General features: G+C 41.7%; 1 protein-coding gene across 3 annotated transcripts in view; it reads left to right on the top strand.

The window, feature by feature from the left end:
* Window positions 1–3,800: 3,800 nt before the first annotated feature.
* Window positions 3,801–23,141, top strand: part of TAB2 (TGF-beta activated kinase 1 (MAP3K7) binding protein 2) — a 71,731-nt gene continuing 52,390 nt past the window's right edge. Inside the window, exon 1 of one of the 3 annotated variants that reach the window (XM_068938780.1) lies at window positions 3,801–4,245. The gene's annotated coding sequence lies outside the window, so the exon portion shown is untranslated. Of the gene's footprint in view, window positions 4,246–13,595; window positions 13,756–23,141 lie in introns of those variants that run through there. The other 2 variants (XM_068938778.1, XM_009685813.2) reach the window with 2 other exon arrangements.

Here is a 23,141-nt window from a genome sequence, read left to right as displayed (position 1 = left end):
ATATCCACTACTCCACATCAGTCTGGGCAAATTCCTGCACTACAGCACACAGCTGATAACTTTCAGATAGAACAGAAAAAGTACAATATGTGAGTCTCATGAAATAAGCTGAATTTCAATTTTTTGGCATGCTATTAACATCATTTCTAATTGTTTTTATAGGAGAAGGTGTGACGGCAACCTCAGGAAGGGAGCTTTCAAGTACTGTCCTTTGGCCAGTGAACACGATCTCTGTTTTGCCAGCCTCACGACTAACAGACCTTCTGTCTCAAAGAATGAAAAAGAAATTGCCAGGTGAATATTCAAGTGAAAAGTGCTGATTTTAAAGCTGTCGGTCCCACCTTTTTTCATTGTGGGAAACTAATTTTAAACTCAGTTTCAAAAATAATTAGGCCATTTTTTGTGGACTGGTTTTTAACTGTGCTTGTTTTCTTATCTTTTCTAAAAAAAAACTTCTCAAGATGTTAGACCATCAGAAATGTCAGCACTAAGCTGATAGAACTGACCGTGCTTTCCAGAAACAATTTTTCTGTACAATATGTTTAAAATTAAATTCCGATTCGATTTATAATTTTACTCTCCAGCAGTGAAGAATATAAACAGTCTGATGAAGGTTTTAAAAAAATGAACTCATACCTTGTATGGCCAAAAAAATGGGATACACATTGGTAATATTTAAAATCTGCAGTGAAAGAAGCAAGGCTCCGAACCTAAAGGACTGCTGAGCAGGCAGCTCCCTGTGCCCGACTGGTGACTGAAGCTTTGCTTTGCATCATACTATGAGCTACACCCAGATTTTAATATTAGATATATCCTCCTACTTCTTGTTACAGATACATAGGAAACTAGTTATTTTCTGAATCTCAGTCAATGTACACAACAAGTTTCTGAAACATATTGTTCTTTGACTTTGGAAAGGTGCTAAAAATGATTTCAAATTAGTTGCTGCAGAGGAGAGAAAAGCAATTTTAGCCAGAGGCCCAGCCATAGATGCAGTGTGAATAGAAAGCCTGGGAAGAGGAGTAGGACCGTGCAACTCAGTCATGTGATCTGCTGCTTAAGCACTGCAGTAAATACTGCTGATGGAGCAGTGAGAGATGGTCTTTCACTCTCCTGTAGTAAATCCCTGTTTTAGCAACTGTAGGCAAAAAGGGTCAAATATTTAACTTGGTATTAAACTTAACAAAATAAACTCAGTTTCTAGTGCACAAAACACATTTATTTGAGTATACTATCGTATCTGTTTGAAAAGTCAGGTATTGCTTAGCTAAGTTTGAAATAGTTGTGCAGGAAGAATTGAACACCAGTCTGCTTGAGCAGATAACTGCTTAGATCCATGGACTGCAAAAGAATAAGATGTGGTTAATGCATATGAACAATTACAGTGAGCCAACCCAGGTATAGTTCCCTGTAGTCTGATTTTTCCATTGTGTCTTCTTTCTAGACGTTCCATTGCACGTTTTAGTAACAGATTATACTCATTTCTGGCTGTTTTCTTGGAGATACTATTATTCTCACAAATTTCAGATCCTCAGCCCTGTATACCCTTGACTTAAGACTGGCTTGGCTTAGGGCTGGGGAAATAAACTTTGGACATATACATTTTATGTGTCATATTGCTGATGTTCAAAGGATCTGTAAACTTCTCTGAGTAGTATATGAAAATGACCGAATCCTACCGGAACGTATACTTCGCAACTATATTTCTATATTTTGAAAGCAAAAATACATCTTTTGTCCCATTTTTTTTCCCTCCAAATATAACATTTCACCACTAGACATGTTGCTGTTGTGCTCTCTCTCCCTTCCTACTCCAAAGCTAGTCTTTGCAATTACTTACCCTGGGATTCTATCTTCATGACCGTTTCAACTACATGCAGTTGAGAGAGGTATTTAACAGGTTAATACTTTCATTTGGAAAACGTGTTTTTAATCATTTCCGAAGATATCCATTACTGTAATGGCAAAGTCAACGTTCTCACAAATAACAAGACATTTAGCCTAAATTATGTCACAAATAACTTAATTCCTAACTAATGCATCTGTTAGTTTTTCCTTAGTTTATTTATGTAATTCAATCTCACAATTGTCAATAGGCCAATCTGACAGCTGATGTCTTCTGAGGAATCTCTGGCTTTCTCTCATTACACCATTGCAATGGACAGTGCAACTTCTAAGGTTTTAGCATGACCGTGGCCTAGCAGTTTTGTAGTTCCTTTCATATACTGGAATGTACTGGAAATCACTGGTGCCTGTGGCAATTACAAGGTGGAAAAAGAAACTTCTTTCTCTTTACTGACTTATTCACAGTACCACTGTTGAATGCGGAAGTCTGACAGTCCCACCATCTCCCTTTCCCTGCCAGGTTTCTAGATTGCAGGATTTCAAATAGTTTCATTCTCCTACAGATGAGAAAGATTATTTTAATTTTTTTCTGTTTCTAGCTGTGATACAGACTAGGATTAACCCAGAATGAAAATACAGACTGTCCTTTGTTAGATAGCATGGGTCAGCATCTGCTAACTGTAGACAGAATGAGGTAACCAAGAGATGTAGGAAGAAAGTAAGTTTAAAAAAAAAAAAAGAGAGAGAGTGGGAAAGAGAAAGTGGTGTAATGCTTATTATGGGGTTATTGGGGTGGATATCACCCCAAAACCCCCAACCGCTTCACAGAATGATTTTGCAAACTCATCTGAAGACTGTGGTGTTTTTTTTTTTTTTTTTTTCATTTCAGGTGAAAGTTACTGAACTGGGGAAATACCAAGCCCTGCTCGAATGTGCCATTGAAATCAAGGATGTCGGTCTTCCTGTCTGCAGGGGAACTGGACCGGCATGTGAAGTCTGCGTGCTAGGACCTGGCAGGACCCCGCTCGGAGCAAGGACTCGCCTGCCCAGGGAAGCAGAGGGCATCTCTTCTGCACAAGCCAGTGACTGCTGAGCGCAACGGCGCTACCAAAGCCTGCGCACACGCCAGTTCTCACCTGCCAGCGTCTGGGAAAGAGGACTGGGCTGAGGGATGATGGAAATGCCGTGCTCTGTAGAAAGCTGAAGGAAGCTCAGAGAAGGCACCGCTATTCCAGACTGAAAGCGTCCTGCCATCTCCCTCTCAGAATAACTATTTCAGTTCGACTTTTTTTAAAAAAACAAAAAAAAATCAGTTTTTCCAGGTCTCGTTTCTTCCTCCTAGCAGATGCCACCCTTTTCGGCGGCTGCCTTTCCCCCCTTAGCTCGTTTAAACGGCTAAAAACTGGAGGGGAGGCCCTCCAGCCTCCCCTTCTCCAGGCCGGTGACCCACCTACCCACGCGGCAGGCCAGCCCGCGGCCGAGGCCCCGGGGCAAGTAGGGAAGGAGCTGAAAAGGCGCCGGGGACGACGGCAGGGAGGGAGGCGGCGGCGGCGGAGGAGGAGGAGGAGGCGGCGGCAAGTCTCCGCCCGTCGGCCCCGGGCCGGGCCTGCGGGGGGGGGGGGGAGGGGGGCGGGGCGTCCGCCCGGTCGCCTCGAGGCGGCCGTTACCCCACGCACGTCGCGCGCGGGCAGGGCAGGGCAGGGCAGCGGCCCCCGCGCGCGGCGGTGGCGGCGGCGGGGGTCTCCGCCCCCGCGCGGCAGGGCGACGCCTCCCCGCGCAGCCCCCCGCATGCGGCCTTTAGGTGCAGCGTCTCCCCGGCGGCGGCGGCCCCGCCCCCTACGGCACTCCTCCTTCCCCCCTGCCTCCCCGCACGCCGCCCATTGGCGGCCGCGCCGCCCCTCTCCCCCCGCGCGCCGCATCCCGTTAGCACTCGGGGCAAGGTCTCGCGATGCTGGGCCGCCGCCGCCGCCGCCATATTGTGACACTATTTTGATTTGGAGCGCAGCGAGCGGGGGGAGGGGGGGGGCCGGGAGCGACGCGGAGCCGGAGACGGAGCGGTTCCAGCTGAGGACGGGAGCGGCGCCCGCAGACACCCACCCACTCCCCCCCGGCCTCCCCGCTTCGCCCGCCAGCGGCGGCGGCGGCAGCACGGACGCCCCCCTTCCCTTCCTCCTCCTCCTCCTCCTCCTCCTCCTCCCCGGGAGCGGAACGGCGGCGGCGGGAGGCTGCGGAGCGGGTCGGGTCGGCGGGGTCCCCCCTGCCGGGCGGAGGCGGCGGCGGCGCTGGTGGCGGTGGTAGTGGCGGCGGCTGCCGTGGTGGGGGAGGCGGAGGAGGAGGAGGAGGAGGCGGAGGAGGAGGAGGAAGAGGAGGAGGTGAAGAAGCAGGAGCAGGAGCAGCAGGGTAAGGCTGACCCCGCCGAGGCGGGCCTGGTGGCTCTTCCCCGGGCTTGTTTCCTGGCGGGGCTGGTCCCATCCCCGGGGGGCTGCAGGGAGAGGCGCGGGGGGCCGGCCCGGCCCGCAGGCCTGAGAGGGGCAGGGGGCCCAGGCCGCTGGTCCGGCGGCTCTCGGAGCCCCTCTCCTCGCCGCGGGGGGCTGTGCCAGGGCGAGGGGAGGCCTCTGCCCGGGGGGAGCAGCCCCCGGCGCCCCGCTCATCCCGGCGGGGTGGGGGTGGAAATCAGCTTCCCTGGCGGGGAGGGAAGGGGAAGCTGCCGCCCAGCGGGGTGTCCAGCGAGAGATGGAAACTTATTTTCCTTCACGAGATGCCGAAGCTTTCCCCGAGCGGGGAGGGATCCGGGTGCGAGTGTCGGAGGGAGCGGGGCACCCGCGGACCCGCAGCGTGCGCGGCTGCGCCCGCGGCCGGGGCTGCCCCGCGTCGGGGGGCAGAAACGGGCTTCCCCGGCCCCGGGGGGAGAGGAAGCAGCCTGCCAGCGGGCTTGCCTTGCTGGGGGAGGGAAGGGGGTGGCCTGGCGCCTAGCAGGTGACAGGTGTGAGTGTGCGGGGCGAGACACCGCCATTTAAGGATGAGCAGTAACGTGTCAGAGGTGCGATTTTTTGGTGTGTGGTGTCTTTGCCGGGGGTTGGCTGGGTTTGATTCCATATATAGTATATTTGGGACGTTAGTTTCCATTATTCAAGTCAGTTTAATTGTTGAGTAGAAATTCTTGAAATGTTTCTGATAAGAAGGGTTTTGAAGAGAGGAGGTGGATACAGTTTCACTTTTTTTCTGATTTGTCCCTGAGAATACTATGCAGAGGTGTCCAGTACTTTGTCTCATTCATTGAAAGGCTCGTATTAAAAATACAAATGCTAAGTCCTATAAGATATTGTAAGGCCTTCAGGGCAGGGACTATGCGTTCTTTGTACTTCATCTGGTAGCACAGTGGGCCGTGGTTTATGCCCAAGACCTGTAGACGTTTCTGTATTAGTGGTAGTAAGCACAAATGAAAAACAAAAATAAAATCGGAGAACAACCATACATAGCAAGGATTAGGTTCTGGATGTGTTTTTTGACGCCTTGATTTTAGGGTATGTGACAGACTGAATAAAACTATTTCTTAAGTTTTAACCATAGAACAATGAGAATGGTGTTGGATGTAATACTCGGTAGTAGTCTCACTTATGTAGAGGTTTTAAAGGTACATATTAAATACAGAGTCATTCTATTAGACTATTCAAATTGTTTTGTATTATAAGTTTAGACCCTGCACAATTGTATTGCAGATGGCCTACAGTAATAGGTTAGCAACTCTATAGCGAAGGCACTATATTCATGATTGGCTGTGATTTGCTGAAATTAGAAGTAGTTCTCAGTTTAGCTAATGATCTACTACGTAGCCAGGCATTTGTATTTTATATGAATACATTTCAATTATTTATTCTTTATCTGGATTATTGCAAGTGGGTTTTGTGATACCTCAGAATTCAAATCTTGCATGTACTCTTGGCAAGAGGGAAGTTCCGCTGACAAATTAGGAGACACATGTCATCAGCTTCAGTAAGTTCTGCCCTTTTATTTAAATAAAAGTTTGAGTCACTTGTGGCTATTAGTGTTATTCATATAGTAAATTTATGGAGGCTCATCCCCATAAGTACTACCTTGAATTGTGCTGTAACAGAATAATCACTGAGCTTATTTTCAGTTTAACAAAAAAAGCTGAAAAGAGCTAGGTCATTTTTCTAGTGCTGCTTCACAGGAATCCTACAAATGGCAAAAAAAAGTTAAGCTGTTGGAAGAGATGCTCTTTAGATTATGGATCATCCTAGTTTGATGGCTGAGAGAGGTTTGATGTAGCATCCCTATCATTACATGTAGGGGTGGTGCCGTGTTTTTGCTGTACTACCTTTGCTTACACCAGCTTCCAAAGACTTTGTGAAATGTAAACTGTTTTCAGCATCGAGAGAAGCCAAAGGGACCATCTCTTGTCCCTGAAATCTGCTGATATAAAAATAGATTTCTTGAAAAGGAACGTTTTTCCTATCATAATATCCCAGTAGAAATTCCTTGTCTTTTCCAGCAGTGACAGGATGGAAGAAAGCAGTGATTTTTCTCACTGTGGCCTTGCCTTGAGGGCTGGGGTCCTGTGTTGTTTCATAATGGTCTTTGGCTTCACAGACAACCCTGTACTGTACCAATGTGTACTTTTCAAGCCTCGTAGAAGTATATCTGTCATCTGTTGAAGAGATTATTCTCAGCAAACTTTTTTTTTTTGCTAGCTTTTGGCAACCTACTGTATGAGAGTAAGTACTTTGAAACATAAAACTAGATTGCTCTTCATCCAGTTGCAAGTTCCTCCCTCTTACCATGGACTCTATGTTGGAAACATTGGAAGAAATAAGTTGGTTAGATATGACCTAGAGTTTATGAAATGACTGTAAATTTAGGACTTGAGGGATCAGGCTGATCTTTTCTGAACTGTTGTGAGCGGAATGCTGAACGCTGTTGCTGTTGGTGCTTTTACAGGAAATAGAACAAAAATTCCAGTGATTCAGAACTGGATTTTTTTAAAGCTATACTCAAAACTCAAATATTTAAATGATTGAAATGAAAGTTAAGCTTTTTCCACTAATGTGTACAGTGATTCAAGTTGTTTTTCTTTTTTTCTTTTTAATTACATAGTAGGTTATCTCCACTGGATAAGTATACACTTTATATTTCAAACGGGGAAAAATGCTGGTGAATGCTGTAAGACTTCTTGAACCCTGCTTAACAGATTGATTGGCTCCCACGTATTTAAATGCAGCTGAGAGTGAGAAAGCCATTAGATTCACAATTGGATAAGATTTTTGATAAACTCTTAATTGCAATCAGAGGTTTCAGTATAGTGGTTGTTTTGGTTTGACCCTCTCCTGAGAATGCTTACCAAAAAAATTACTATAATAATTAATGCTCTCTGGCAGAAGTTTTTGCAGACCTATTTTATAATTGTAACTCACAGTAAAATTAGGAACTTTTTAAATGAAACTATTACACACCTGACCAGCAAGCTCATGCAAAAAGGTATTCCAGACGGGATACAGATGTTTAGAGTTCTTTTTAGCTGTGTGTTATGCTACCTTTGGATTTCATTGTTATTTAATCAATAATAATCAGGTTGTAGTCAACCAAGTGAAATTACTTGGCATAATTAATGTTGTGAGATCTGTGTTGTGCATATATGATATCTTGGTATTCTTGGAACTTTGTCTGTTGTTGAATGAAAGGCATCCCTAAAGAAGATCTTCTTGCAGTTTGCATAGATGCAGTTAATAATTTTTTTAGTGTGTTTAGGTATTTTTTGGTGGCAAGAAATTAGGCATAACTTATGGTATTGTGCTAAATAGTTTTGTTTGTTAATTATATCTGGCCACAGAATTATATGAAAAATATTGTCTTGATTAAAATCTGTGTTATATTCTTAGGAAAATGCTATGTATAATGAATTTTATAGCAAGATGGAAAATGTGTAGCTCTTCTATTCTGAGCATAGATGAAGATCAAATTTCACTGTCTTTAATGATGAGTGGTTTAAAACTCCTCCAAATCCTGGTTATGCTATGAGCAGAATTTAATTTTTCCTTCATTTAAAAAACTAGTGTTTCAGAATGGATGTAAAGCTTGTGCTCTCATTAGTGTTTAGAAGAGCATTAGTTTAGAAACATCTAAGAGCAGCAGGAAAAAAGCCAGACATCTCTACTGGTTACATGTACTAGATTCTAAAACATTTAAAAAAAAAAAAAAAAAAAAAAGATAACACACGCAGAGTTTTTTTAGCCATTATATTGTTACACTTGCTAGAATTTACGAAGAAAAAGGACAGAACTACTACATATGCTCATTGCTTTTACAGTTTTCTTAGGTTAGTATTTGAATGTTTATCCAAGTATCTTAAGCTTATTCCAGAATTAACAAAATCTGATGTTAAATGTGTGCTGACTGATTGGTCTGCTGGGGCTGTCAATGGAGAAGGCAGAGTTCCACCTGCTTTTCCCCTTGCTTAAGGCGCTAATTTGAATCTCTTTTGTCTACGCAGCTGCTAGCTTTCACTGAGCTTGTAGAGGCATTTTTATCTTTGAGATTGTTATACCTCCTTTAAAATGTGTTTGAAAATGATCAGTACATTCAAATAGTTACTAAAGGTACAAATAGAAAGTGTAAATATTACTTAAGAAACGTTACCTAATTAGACATATTAGAAAAGAATTTCTTGTGACTTTAGAGCTCTGAGTCAACTGTTCTCATGTGGGTAGGATGTTGAGATGCATCTATTTTTCATGTCATATTTTTAGAGAAATAGAGTTGCGTATGGCTTGGATTTCAGTTTTGTCCAGACGCTTTTGGGTACTTACTCCAGAGTTCTCATTTTTTACCGATCCTTTTACACTGTCCTTTTACTTACCATGAAGTAGATCAGAAGTGATAAAAAGGCTAGTGGAGAGACATAGGGATACTGAGGGTATTATACAATTTAAACAGATTACTGTTTTTGAGGATTTTCTTTAAATGTTGCTCCAGAGCGTTCTTTGGCACCTTGTAGTGTGCATGTGTATGTATGCCCAGTCATATTTAATTTGATTTTCTAAAGATACAAATCTTGAGCGATTATTTTTGCTTCAGTGCTGTACTTCGGTAAATTTTGAGCTCATTAACTGATTTCAGCAGGGGTGAAATTAGCCAAGGGGCAAGGTCTCCAAGATTTCAAGTTTAATAATATTTAACAAGCTTTGGTAAAGTAGTTGGCTTCATTGAATGAAAATATCTCTGCAGGGCAAAGTTGTCGTCAACTTAGAATTTACCTGTATTTTGGACTGCCAGCTGGCCAGCAAACATTTGTCTACAGGGTAAGAACTAGCTATGATGAGTGCTATTCTTTTTGAGTCAGAAGTTAGAGGACATCAGAGGTTAAGTATATTGTGACTCATGCTTGGAAGAAGGGGGGTAAGATAATGGGCATCTGGGATAGAGGTAGAATATGATTACTTGGAACATGGGGACACGGCTGAAATGAAATGCAAATCTATGGGAAATAAGGCTTTATTCTGCTATTTATGGGACAGTTCCTTTAAGAAAAAGGTTATCGACAGCTGCCAGTTCTGGTTTACTAAACAGAAATGATGTTACAATAGGTTCTTGAAGATGACAGTCACAGAAGAACCCAAAAGTGAGATGCATAAAGGTAGCTAAGCAAGCTGCTGGGCTGCTAGGATCATGTTGTGACAATGCCTGATTTCAAATAGAGCAGTAGCAATTCTGATGGTGAGTCAGCTGTTAGATGGTAGGTGGTACAGAGCCTCTTCTGCTGTGCCTGCATGCGTTTGTGCAGTTGTGTGAAACTGATCCCACCCAAAACCAGTCTGGTTCAACATGTAATTGCCCAACCACCTATGCTGGCACAGCGCACAAAGCGGAGTAGGTAAAGAATGCACATGACTAAGGGGGGGAGTTGCTTAAGTTGCATAAGAAATGCATGTTTCTCTCAAAATACTTTAAGCCAAAAGCATTATCTTATTGTTATATTTTATTTTGGAATTTCTCTAAATAACTTGAGTTAGATATTTGAGTGTCTTGTGCTTATAGTGTAATTCAGTCATGCCTCTGTGAGCAGTTTCATACAATGGTGTATTTAATGTACTCTGTGTCAAAGAGATGCTTCTGTGAAGGTGAGCCATTATGGTATCAAATTACTTTAAGCGTGAAATAGTTCACTTTTTAATGCACTTTCGATTAAAGATTTTATATATATGCATACATACACACACACACATGGATATATACATGCAGACTGTGCATATTTCACCTCATTTTGAAGTAAGTATTTATATGGTATGCCTCTATCTTATAGATAATACTAGGAGAAGTGGATGTGAACTTGCTGGCAGACACGTGAAATATGCTGCAGCAGACAGAATTGAAGTTTTTTTGTTAGAAGTATATCTTCTATGTTTAGTGGGCAAGAAGGTGCTTCGTTGTTATCAGATATTCTCCTAGATGACTTGTACAAAGATCAAGCATTAAGTAAGGAGTTTAAGGAGTAATTCCTAGGAAAATCCTTGGAGGCCATCAGATGCTGGGCTTTTAAAATGCATTTCCAATGGAGATTGCTTTGTAAAGTTTTTTTTTTTAAGGCAACTCAGTTGTTGATGCATCTATTTGTTTATCAGTGTGCTTTATCAGTATGTTTTCATAACGTTCACTGTTTCAGCAGCTTGACTGAAAAGAAATACAATAGGCTTCACATTATCATTATGTGATTCACATATTGTGTGTTTCACATTATCTTAAGAAGCTGCTTCAGTTAAAATTGTGGTGCCTTATTTTTGCTCTTTTTTAAAAGTATTGGACTTTGGTAAATGGGGATGAGATCTTTTTTTTGTTTTGTTTTTTTTATTATCTCAAACTGTGTATTTTTAAGCTGTTTTGCCTGAAAAATTGCCAATGCTAAATTATTAATTTTTATTTATGTTTTGGTATTGGCTAGAGAACTTGACTTGGATTAGACCCTGTTGTACAAGGCACTGTGTAAATATTTATTTAATAAGTCAGTCCCAGAAGAGTTTGCAGTCCAATGAATAATAAAATATGTTTTCCAAGATACATATATTGGGCTGGACAAAGAAATTAAGCAGACCAAATATTCGTGTTCATCCTTCATATATTATGCTTGTTACTTCTTCAGTCATCTTAAACTGTGCATATCTTAATTAAAATTATCTGCTTACTGCAGTATCGTTTTTAATAACTGTAATTCAACTGTTTTGACATATGACTTGTATGAATCATTCAGACTAATCTTAACAGAATTATGAAATTATATGAATTAGAACCTCACTAGCCTATGTTCATTGGCAGTTGTTCCGGATAGAGGTAAGTCAAGTAGTCAGTTAGGACAGAGGTAAGTGAAGAAGTCGAGAAGAGGGGGTAGGAGACCTGCATGGCTGAACAAGGAGCTCCTAGCAAAACTCAAACATAAGCAGGAAGTGTAAAGAAAGTAGAAGCAGGGACAGGCCGCCTGGGAGGAACATAGGGGCATCATCTGAGGATTCAGAGATGGGACTAGGAAAGCCAAAGCCCATTTGGAGTTTTAATCTAGCAAGGGATGTCAAGGACAACAACGAGGGCTTCTTTAAATACATCCTTAACAAAAGGCCTGCTACTGAATGCGGCAGGGACCCTGGTGATGAATGATACAGAGAAGGCAGAGATCCTGAATGCCTTCTTTGCTTCAGCCTTTACTGCTAAGGCCAGCTCTCAGCAGTCCCTGACCCAGAAGACCGGGCAGAAAGTCTGGAGAAAGGAAGACTTTCCCTTGGTCAAGGAGGATCGGGTTAGCGACCATTTAGGCAAACTGGACACCCACAAGTCCATGGGCCCGGATGGGATGCACCCACGAGTGCTGAGGGAGCTGGCGGATGTCGTTGCTGGGCCACTCTCCATCCTCTTTGACGTGGTCCTGGAGAACAGGAGAGGTGCCTGAGGACTGGAAGAAAGCCAGTGTCACGCCAGTCTTCAAAAAGGGCAAGAAGGAGGAGCCAGGGAACAACAGGCCTCTCAGCCTCACCTCCGTCCCTAGAAAGGTGATGGTGATGGAAACAGCTCGTCCTAGATGCCATCTCTAAGCATCTGGAGGACCAGAAGGTGATCAGGAGTAGTCAGCATGGATTCACCAAAGGGAAATCACGTTTCACCAATCTGATGGCCTTCTCTGATGGGATGACGGGCTGGGTCGATGAGGGGAGAGCAGTGGATGTTGTCTACCTGGACTGCAGCAAGGCTTTCGACACTGTCACCCCTAACATCCTCATAGGCAAGCTCAGGAAGTGCTGGCTGGATGAGTGGACGGAGACGTGGATTGAGAACTGGCTGGATGGCCGAGCTCAGAGGGTTGTGGTCAGTGGCACAGAGTCTAGTTGGAGGCCTGTAGCTAGCGGTGTCTCCCCGAGGTCAATACTGGGTCCAGTGTTGTCCAACTTACTCATCAGTGACCTGGAGGAAGGGACAGAGCGCACCCGCAGCCTGTTTGACGATGATACAAAACCTGGAGGAGTGGCTGATACTCCAGAGGGCTGTGCTGCCCTTCAGAGGGACCTCGACAGGCTGGAGAGATGGGCAGAGAGGAACCTCATGGAATGCAACAAAGGCGTGTGCAGGGTCCTGCAGCTGGGGGGAGGAAGAACCCCAGGCACCAGTACGGGTTGGGGGCTGACCTGCTGGGAAGTAGCTCTGCAGAGGAGGACTGGGGAGTCCTGGTGGACACCAAGTTGACCATGGGCCTGCAACGTGCCCTTGTGGCCAAGAAGGCCAACGGGATCCTGGGTTGCGTTAGGAAGAGCGTTGCCGGCGGGTGGAGGGAGGTGCTCCTGCCCCTCTAGTCAGCCCTGGTGAGGCCGCAGCTGGAGTGCTGGGTGCAGTGCTGGGCTCCCCAGTACGAGAGAGACACGGAGCTCCTGGAGTGAGTCCAGGGGAGGGCTACTAAAACGATGAAGGGCCTGGAGCCTCTCTCCTGGGAGGAAAGGCTGAGGGAGCTGGGAGCGTTCAGCCTGGAGAAGAGACTCCTGAGGGAGGGGCTCTGATCAATGTGTGTAAGTATCTGAAGGAAGGGTGTCAAGAGGATGGGGCCAGATTTGCCTCTCGTCCTATCATTGGGCACCATTGAGAAAACAGGCACACACTGAAACACAGGCCGTTCTGTCTGAACATGAGGAAAAACTTCTTTCCTGCGAGGGTGCCGGAGCCCTGGCACAGGTTGCCCAGAGAGGCTGTCGAGTCTCTTTCACTGGTGATATTCCAAAGCTGTCTGGACCCAATCCTGGGTAATGCGCTCTAGACGACCCTGCTTGAGCAGGCGGGGGTTGGACTGGATGATCTCCAGAGGTCCTTTCCAACTTCAGCCTTTCTGTGATTCTATAAGTCAATTAGAGTTGGCAAATCTGTTGAGGTCTATGATAGTAGCTGATATCTTTGATTTGATAGTCACAACTTCAGTTGCAATGAGACTTTTTTTTGTAAAATGAGTTGAATACAAGAAAAAATCTGGATTGGGGAAACTTTTGTTCTCTTTAGCCTCTTGTTTCTACCAAGTGATGTGTCAAGCAGCAAGGTTCAGAGAAAATACCAATTACTTATTTCTTTTCCCAGCATGGGATTGAAAACCCCTGTGGTTTCCAGGCTGAAAGACAGACATCAGTTCTCCCAGTAGTGCTTTCATACACGTACCTCAGAGAAAAAATATCAACATAATAATCTATTATCTTCATTATTCTGATGATCTAGGTCTTGTCAAAGGTGTGAAGAGCTGCCAACATGGTTGTATTGGTTTCAGAAGCATGAAAGACTGTCATCCTTCCGCTAAGTAATTGTACGTCTTCGAAGGTTGCTAGTGTAGATGCAGTTATACATACAAAATGGTGGGTTTTTGGAAGACCTTCCTTCGCTCGGGTGAGTAGTATTTATTGGTACAAAATATGCCTTTGCTGCCACAGGAGGAGTGCTTTGTCTCTTTTATCAGTATTTCCATACAAATGGAATACTCCTAGTGCACACATAATGAAGTGACTTTGAGATAATGAGTTTAAAAGAAAAAATGCAAGAATCCAAGTGTGAATGGGAGAAAAATGTAATATTTCTATTTCCCTATAGATTAAAAAAAATTCCTTTCAAATTTAAAAAGAGGAGAGGAAAAAAGTGGAAGAAAAAGTATGAGTTGTTTCTTACTTCTTCTGTATATGTTTTGAAGTAGAACGTACATATTTCATAGTTGTCATTCAAACAATACAAACATTAGGGTTCTCTTAATTTTTTTCCCGTCTAAAGTTGTGGTAGTTGACTATTCTTGAATAGTGGTTGACTCTTGTCTCAGGGGATGCAATTTCACAGGCAGCTGGAGCAATCTAATGGTTGCCTGTCACTGAAAGGAAAAGGTCTTTTTCACCATGTACTGTCTCTGTTTCTTGCACCAACTCTGGTAATTGTCAGATCCTTTTATGCTCTGCTTTAGTTCACTGGTGTTACAAAGCAGGTTTGTTTTTTTTTTTTTAAACCTGGGAGCAAACAGAAGTAGTGTCTGTGGCTTTTTTGTGCAAACAGGAGGTAATATTCTGAAAGGAAAATGTATCTTTCTTACAGAAGTCTGTGCTCTTAAAAATCTTTGGGGGCTTTAGTGTGAGGAAAACAAGGTTAATCAGCAGCTGGGAAATTGTCGTTTGATAAGTTTCATGGATCCCATTGACAGCTCTGAGTAGCACTTGTAATAAATGACTGATTCCACCCTGCTACTGATTACCAAAGACTTTTAAGTCACTCCTGGGGACTGGTATGCAAGCTTGTGGTTCAAAGAATAAGCACTGGGGATGCTGGTGAAAGAATGTTTGTTTGGTAGCAGGTCGAAACGTGAAGAAGAGTGAAGTGGCATGTTTAGGGAGCAATTTTGTGTATCTGAGCCAGCCTGATAGCTTGCTGTGACTGAAGGGGAAAGGTTTCACTATTTCTTTCACTGTCATGTGCAACTTTTCTCTGCCAGCTTGTCTCATCTGTCTGTGAGCCAGTTCAGTTTATGAACTGGCTAGAAAGCTAACCAAAAAAAGTGCGTTGCTGTTCTCATTTGTGAGGTGATCTCATCAAGAAAGAGACCACCGCCTTCTGGATGCTGGGGAGCTGTTAGATCAGTTCAGCAGTTTCATGTAACTTCACACTGAGGCTGATGTTTCATGCTTCCACAGCAATGTTGGCATATGGATTTGCCATCCTTTCCTCTTAGTTCATTCGTTTGGCTTATAGTATGATCCCACTAATACATTTTTTTTTTATACAACTGGAGTATGGCAAAGTAGAGGAAGGGACAATAATTCTTTAAGCTGATATTGCTGAGGAAGAAAGCCTCTCACGAAGGTGTAGATCTGTGGGTGTAGTTATGATAGGTAAGTGATAATTCCAATTCAAGAATTTGTCTCCTGACCTGTCAGTGCAGGGCGGGTCACCAACTGCATCACTGAAATGATGCACATTAAAAGTTAGCCCTTCAAAAAGTAGGACAGGAACTAGCTGAACTGGCTTCACTAGCAAAACCCACATATGTGGGTTCTGACATACTGTCAGAGATCTTCACCACTGGCATACGTTGGTGAAAGATGGTAACAGCGATCTTTTTCCTGTATCTGGAGATAAGCAAGGCATCTCAGATGCTTCAAATGGGCATATGATTAGCGAGCTTTAAGAGCTGATGCCCATAAGAATTGCAGTAGTCTTCCTTCTCAGTAAGAATGGCTAGAAAGTGTTGTGTGGGTGTTTTGTGTTTTGTTTTGTTTTTTTTGTCTCTAAACGTAGCAGCCCAGTTTTACACTGCAGTAGGAAATTCTGGTCTCGTTGAAACTGGTGAAAGCATGGCTAATAGACAGGCAAAACAGCAAGGAGGTAGGTAAACTATAGAAAGAGGGAAAGATCTGGAGATAGTTAGAAAAGAGATACAACATGAAATATGAGGAAAGATATGGTTAAAATGAGATACAAAATGGGTTTTTTGTAAAGATACTCCCATTTCACTAGCATACTACAAAGGATTATTATTTGAGCTGGACCAGAGTTTTTTGTAACCTTCAATGATTATGACAGGAAACTGCTGAATCTATTAAATTATCATGTGCTATTCAGCTGTATTAGTGCATATGAAGCTTCCTTTAAAGATGAGTAAATTAAGATTAGTGTGTAGATGTTCTTTCTTTAAATTACAGATTTTTGATGGACTTTGGAACAAAGCAGAGTAGTTACCAGTTTGGCCAGCATGTTCAGATTCTGGGCTGACAAGTACCGAACAACTTTTTCAAGCTAAAACTTAATGTAAATGCCCATCTGTGTTCAAAATGCTGTGAGTAATACAACTGGTTAAGATTAAGCCTTATCTGTGTGCTGAAGTTTGACGTTATCTCTTTCTGGTTGTTCGCGTTTTGATAATTAAAAAAAAAATTTTTTTGCTGTGGATTTTTATTACAAGGAAATTCCCTGTGACGGGGAGTATCTTCAAGTCAAAGTACCACTTAATGGTATTAGCAGAGTTGATGGAGCTACAGGCTTCCTTCCTGTCGAAACGGGCCAAACGAACAGGCCAAACTGTAGCTTGTGTTTCTTCAGTGTAGAGCCAATGGCAGCTATGTGGAATGTTTTTTCCACTCCCCATCAATGAGCAGGGAACTTCTTGCCAACGCAAATGAGATCGAGACCTGCAACTTGACTCAACATGATACAGTTCACACTGGGAAAAGTATTTTAGCTAGAAAAATACAGGATTATACTAGCATGAGTTTTGTTAAGCAGAATTATTTTTTTTAATTAACAATTGTTTTCTGTTTGAAGTCTTTAGGAATCTTAGAGCAAAATAATATTTCAGCTTTGTCTGTGTGACTTCAAGCCACTGCCTGCCTGTGATAAGGGCAAGTCATCGCCTTAGACTGTCAGGACGATGAATGTTGCAGAACGCCTACAGTGACTTTAGACTATCAAAATTCACTGATTTCAAAAGCACTTTCACATTTCACCTTTGCAGTACAGCCTTTCTGTCTGTTTTAGTTGTATTTTCTGGTGTATATGCATTGACCAGCTGGGATTTTAAGCTGATTTAGTAGAAGCCTAGCATTGCAGCTTTGTATGCCTCCTGAACTTAAGAATCTGTTGTCAGTGCTTTATCATCCTATCTGAATCTGTTCTGAGAATGAAACTATTTGTAATTGGAAGGAATAATACTTACTTTCCTATTCAGTTATGGAAAAAAAAACTGTACTTTTATCATGAAATTAAAACAGAGTTTTATTCATACCTGCGTTCTTGCCAGCTTCTGTGAAAAGTCCACATCTGCATTTTTAAATTAGCCCTGCCCATAACCCACAGCTTAGTATTTTTGCAGGGAAAGCATTACAAAATTGGAATGGGTGAAAATTTGAATCCCTCTCAAATGTGAGGTTAAGTATAGTAGTTATAAATCCTTTACCACTTATTCTGCATGAAATTGTTCATCTGCTCTTCCAAAAGTTGTCTACTTCTACTAACAGGCCTTTTATCTATATTGCAAATACAAGAAACGTAGTATTATGCCTGAGTGTGAAGGAGTAGGAGAGCAGATCCAGACTAGGAGCCTTAGTTTTTCCCCATGGAGTTGTTAAATGTTTCTTATTGCAAAACAGGAGATCTCAGCTCTATCTTTAGTTTCCTGAAAATAGCTGATATCTGGCTATATCAGTGGTTAGAAGAATAAATTTGAACAGTGAGGTTTAATAGGCTAACAGTTTTTCTTGCTTGTACGTACTTTTGGTACTTTCAGTGTTTAACTGCAGTTGTAGGTAAAAGTAAGATAAAAAGATACTATTATATCTTTTAAAAGATATTAAAAAATTCAAAGATAAAAGGTATACACTGCTAATTTCATAATTAAGTGCTATAAGGTGATATATCTAGAAAGTGCAGAGGAAAGAGTCAAAATCTGAGTAAGAAAATAAGTTTAAAAGTGTATAATGGGGCAGGAAGTTCTCTCATTTTAAAATGATCTGCAGATTAGTAACATTGTACATCTTTTTAATAATTAGTGAAATGTAAAAATGTATTTTTGTCAATATACTTTTGGCCTATGTTGGTATGTTCAAAATGTCCATGTTTATATACTAAGAAAGGTTTGTTACCTTTTGTGATTTAATGGTACGTGTACGTCTGTTTCGGGAATCTAGCAGCAAAAATAGAAAAAGGCTGCTGAAAGTGTAGTCCTGATTTTTTTTTTTAAATGATCAGTTTTTTTCCACGTTTTCCCTCTGCCCTCCTGCCCATAGTTTGCAATGAAGTGGTTAGAGCAGGAGGAAGACAGAATCTTAATTTCAAATATTCTGGATTTTTTAAATAATGTATTATCAGTTCCTGGATAAGAGATCTGTATTTTATCCTTTAGAGAAGTAAGTATTGAAAAATAGTTGGGAGCCAGAAGGTACAGCTGTTTAGAGATATCTGTTGCTTTTCTCTCCTTGTATCTGAAATAAATGCTTTGAAGAAAAGCAACAGGGAAGAAAAAGGTCACATCAGAGCTGCTGTGGCTTTTTCTGTTTGACTGTTCTCTGTCAGTGTCTGTTCCCTTGTCTTGGTATAGGTTTTTTTCCAGATGAATGGAATCTTGTTTATTGTCTACCCTACTACTGGGAGATCAGCAGAAAAAAAAGTAGAAGCCAGAAGTTTCCTCCCAAGTAGCGTGACAGTGGCCTTGCTTTTGTCCTTATAGATATTAGTTTGGGAGGTAACAGGGAAGAAAGAGAAAACAACTCCTGGTTTCCATGACCACCTTTCCTCCTCCCTCTTCCTGGCAGCTGTTCTGTCAAAGAAGTCTTCTGTTATCTAAGACCTTCTACCAGTGCAGTTTTAGTAGGTGAAGATAACCCCACCTAAGATACAAACTTGAGCTCTGTTAGCCTAAAAGTATGGAGGCCCAGCCATAGGTGTCTTGCTAATACGATGAGTCCCCTTCATCTCCAAGAGTTTTAATTCCCCTTCTAGAGAAGTTGCTACGCAGGAAAGTGGAGTCACGTTTCCACTCTTTTCCTCTATATTTCTGTGATAAATAGCTGAGGATTTTTCTTTCCTTCTAGGTTGTAGCTTTCCTCTTGGTAGTCCCATACCAGTGTTTCTGAGACTTCTCCACCTGCTCTCACTTTCCTTGCTGTCTTTTCACAGCTGTTTCTAATTAGCTGCTCACAACTCAAGGAAGTAGTTTGTCCTTATTAACCCTTTCTGGGTTGCTTCTGTAGAATTTGTATTTCTCTTCCTACCTCTTAACCCAACTGGCCCACATTGCTCTTTCTCTGTAACAGCTGCCAGGCACCTCATGTAGCTGGGCTAGCTGTTTTACTTCCTAAATGGTTACTCTAGTGATAAGGTAATGTAAAATCACAAAAGTCTCTTTTGGTGTTAAGTATAACCTTACCTCTCCCTTTCCCCCAAGATTAGCCTCAGGAAAGCCTAAGAGTGTGATATGTAAATCAATCTAAATTGGCTCTGCTATTTTCCTTGTGTTGGCCCTGGTATTCATCTGACTACAAAGCAAGCTGGTTCAGAAAGCTAAAGTAGCAGAAAATTAACCCTACTAATTCTGTGCCTGCATGTGTGCGCACCCACACGCACGTGCACCTGTGTTGCTCCCAAACTGACTTGCTGCAGGATCAGATGAGTGTCAGTGTTGGCTTAGATCACAGCAGGGAGAGGGAACGGATGCCTGGGAGTCAGGGGAATGACAGTGGCAGTTCTGAATTGTTTTGGAACAGCGTTGTAAAGGGTGGTTGCTGTATCTAGCCTTACTCCCATTGAAACATGGTGAGAAAATGATATATTAGTAAACAAAAGGTCAAATCCATGAGTCGGATTAAAAGTGTAATTTACTTTCTTCCAGAGCATAACTTTGAATAGGTATTTTCTCAAATGTTAGATTTACCAGTGACACCTCTTCTATGAAATTAAGAAATTGAGTTTTATAATTGAGTTTTTTTTTTCCTTTTATGAGAAGGAAAAATATTCAGTCAGCCCTAGCAGCCCAGAAATAAAAGTGCATGTGTGATATAATACTTTGTATTATAATACTCCTTGACCAAGAAAGAATAGCATGAGGGATACAAGCAAACTAAGCCTGAAATCTCATGAAAGAGACTGAGGTGACTCTCAAAGTGGATCTTCCAGGATCATTGAGAAGGGAGCAGAAGTTGCCTTATAGTTATTTGGCCTATAACTAGGGAACTGGAAGGAAGTTGGAGATCATGAGGGCTTAACTGCTTTAGTTAACTAATTACAACTAGACCAGGGGGAATGCATCAGGCCTTTCATTCTGCTCATGTTTCTTTCTGTGAGAAAGTAGAACATGGGACTTTTCTTTTTTTTTTCTCCTCTGCTTGTTAACCTCCTGTCACCTGGCTAACTCTCAGCAGGTCAGATAACTGTGGAATGAAAGTTATCCATGAGAGCTTTCACCATCCTGGAGACTGCATGACAAGGATTCACTGGTTATGCCTGAACTTCTTGTCCCCACGACATTGTACAGGGTTTCTTACACTAGCACAATGCCCTTCCTTGTCAACCAGTTCCTCAATAATGGTGGCTCTTTTATGTATTGAACTGGAGAAGGAGAGAAAGAAGTGCTGCCTGCTATGGGAAAGGAAGAGAGATTGCAGCTTGCCATCCTCAAGTGAGAAGATGGTGGAACAGCAGTTGGATAACAACTTGGGTATATGAGACACTGCGTAGTGTTTTTGGACAGGTGACTTGGTTTTCTTATTAGATAGATTCATAGTTGTAGTAGCAATGCTATGATGGCATGAATATATTGTGTATCACTGCTATCCATACTGTATATGTGAGGTTTTTAATGCATTCTGCCATTTTTCTGTGGATGCTTTTAGCTGTTTTTGATGCTATCTTGAGGCTTGTGCTGCCATGCCAGGTCTAAGTGTACTTGGAAAAAATATGCATGTGGCAAAATGGGAAAAGGAGAGTTTCATTATGATTATAAGCCTAGCAAAGAAAGTTCAAGCGTTTCTCCTTAGTAACTATAGCTGTTTTTCAGGAAAGTATGGGTTAAATATAGTATAGTAATGCAGAGAAATTGAAGCTATATTATAGTATTAGCTCTTTGGACATTATCTCTTAATTAGATATTTGATCATTGCACTATGTCTTTAAGCCTGTTCCAAAGCTGATCTTTTTGAACAAACTTCTATTTTATGAAATTTTCCCTCATCCTTAAAATAGCTTGAGTACTGTTTGCCCTCATTAGAGCAGCTCTGCTTTTACTTAACTGGCTAAGAGAAACCTGTGACTAATTGCTTTAGTGAGTCTTCCTTAAATTTTATAAAACATTTTCAATCCTTCCATGAAGCAATTACTTTTTCTGACTTCTGCTTTTCAGTTTGATACAGCTTTAGGCTGTGACACATATGATCACTTTACATGTTATATTTTCATTAATATGGGATACATTTTAATATGCTGACTGATTACTTTTCTGGGTTGAAGTAGTGTAAGTGTTTCTAAATAGTATTTGTTGGAAATAGAGTATTTTAACTGAAGTTTCTTTCTAGCAGAAAGAAACATTGCATGTGAAAGGTGTAAAGGAAGAGGAGATTGGCTGAAAATTAGGTTCTCCAGATTATCCAAAGAAACCAAAGGTTTGAAAGAAAGCAGATAATCCTAATGGACTAGTCTTGAATTAGGCTTAAATAACTCGTTTTCTTTCTTTTAAGGTTAGATTCTGATCTCATAACAGTCCTGATTCAGGGTGTTTTCTTCACTTTTTAGATGAGGAAAAGTAATTAGATGTTTTTAACCTTCAGTGTGTGTGTTTTGTTTTATTTTTTATTTTTTTAAAAAAGCCTGAGGATTATGAGCATTTTAAGGGAGAGCTTTTTTTAAAATTTCTTTCTTCTTTCTGCAGCAATTAGGAATAGTGATGCTTTTAAGTATCTGTAACTGGTCTGTTAGGGATCATGATTATAGTTTTCAAATACTTGCAATACAATTATGTAAATATCTTGGTAATATAATTAAATTATTTGATTGTTCCATGTGTGTTTTTTATTTTTATCTTTCATGTCATGCAGACAGAACAGACTTTTATTGCTATCTGGACAAATAGCAGGTCAGGAACGCAAGACTACAACAGTGCGGGGGGGGGTGGTTCTCTGAGAATCTGTTCCGAGACTTTTATTCTTGTTTTCCCAGTTATGACTGTGTTTATTTACACTTGATCTTTTTCCTTTCCCTGACAAACAAGGGACATGTGGTGATTCTTGTTTATTTGTTCCTAAATATTAAATCTGTCATCCAGATTGATTCAGGTAGCTGCTGAGGCAGTTTCCTTTTCCTAGATCAATCGCCTCTTTCTCGAACTGAGAGAGTGAAATCTAAAATGCTGAAGGCTGCTGGAATTAGAGGAGAAGAGGCTGAGATTTAAGTCTTAAAATCATGTTCATACCTCATGTTTTGGAGTAGGTAAGAGTTCAAGCAGAGGAGCCAGTAAAATTGTCTTTCAAGAGCAGATGCAGTTCCTGAGAAGCACTGGGTTAGCAGGTCATATAGGCACATTGGACTTTATATATTGGAGACCTTGGATTTTTCAACAGTACTTGTTAGGTTTCACAACAATAAAATGCAAGTTACATGGATGCGAAAGAGGAAGCTGGAGGAAGACTATTCTAGTGGGCATTATTAACTCTGCTGTCCCCCTTCAAAAGTGTGCAGTTTGAATTGAGTGTGTCTTCTATTTCAGTTCTTTTTTCTTCCTCTGTTCTGTGTCAAAGCTGAAAGGTCCACAAGATTTAGGTTGCAGTGATATAACACTGAGCATCTTGCAGCTTGTTTCTGTTAGGTGGAAGAAATGATGAGTGGTTTTTATTTTCGGTTTACTTGCATGGCATATATGCAGATTTTTTTTTTATACGGAACAACGAAATCGCACAGCAGGAACAGCAGAAGCAAAGACTATTGCATTTATGACTTAAATTTATGGGCCTCATTGACTGTGGGACCATTCTGTTTCCTTCTGATGCACACCTTTTCCAGGCGTACAATAATAGCTTTTAAACACCAAGACAAACCTGAGATTGCATAGCTCTTGTTAATGGCTGTTTCTCAGGAGCTTTTCTTCTTGTTCTTCCTCTTCCTGGATGTCTAATGAGGGAAGCCCTACTTTCTTCTTTCATTATATGTTCCTTTGGCCTTTTCCTGCAGTCTGTAGTGACTGTTTCAAACAACATCCCTAGATCTTTGGGTTTTTTTGGTTGCAACAAGTGGAACTCCTATTATATTTTGAACATGAAATT

This window comes from Struthio camelus, chromosome 3, assembly GCF_040807025.1.
Source record: "Struthio camelus isolate bStrCam1 chromosome 3, bStrCam1.hap1, whole genome shotgun sequence".
In the NCBI taxonomy this organism is placed as follows: Eukaryota; Metazoa; Chordata; class Aves; order Struthioniformes; family Struthionidae; genus Struthio; species Struthio camelus.
The sequence above is the reverse complement of the archived record's forward strand: the minus strand, read 5'-3'. Positions and strand labels throughout refer to the sequence as shown.